The sequence below is a fragment of the Austrofundulus limnaeus genome, unplaced genomic scaffold, assembly GCF_001266775.1.
Source record: "Austrofundulus limnaeus strain Quisiro unplaced genomic scaffold, Austrofundulus_limnaeus-1.0 Scaffold284, whole genome shotgun sequence".
In the NCBI taxonomy this organism is placed as follows: Eukaryota; Metazoa; Chordata; class Actinopteri; order Cyprinodontiformes; family Rivulidae; genus Austrofundulus; species Austrofundulus limnaeus.
In genome coordinates this window covers 697,508-697,911 of record NW_013952686.1, presented here as the reverse complement: position 1 = coordinate 697,911, position 404 = coordinate 697,508, and positions in this window count along the sequence as shown.

The window sequence follows — 404 nt, the reverse complement described above, 5'->3', positions numbered from 1 at the left end:
GTTTTAGACTGGTCTGGTTGTCCTTATTCAGAGGAGCTACAGTTTTATTTTATTTTAATTTTAAATATATATTAATGTTTTTAACTCTTAATTGTCAAAAAATCAGTGTTTGTTTTTATATTTATGAGGCTCTATTCCTAAAAAGGTAGGGGAATAAAATTGAGGGGGGCCCACTGGCCCCGCCCTGTTGGCGCCCCTGCACATTACACACATCACACAGGCTGAGTTTGCAGTTCGTTTGCCTTGTACAGGTAACTTTCCTGTCAGGCCTCGTCTGCAGCTCAACAGGCGTTTACATTGTAGTCATCCTGCTGATACAATAAACTTTATCGGCGACCAGTTGAGGGGACTGGGCCATTTCCATGATTACCGAATGATGCTCGAGGAAAAGCATCAGGAAATTA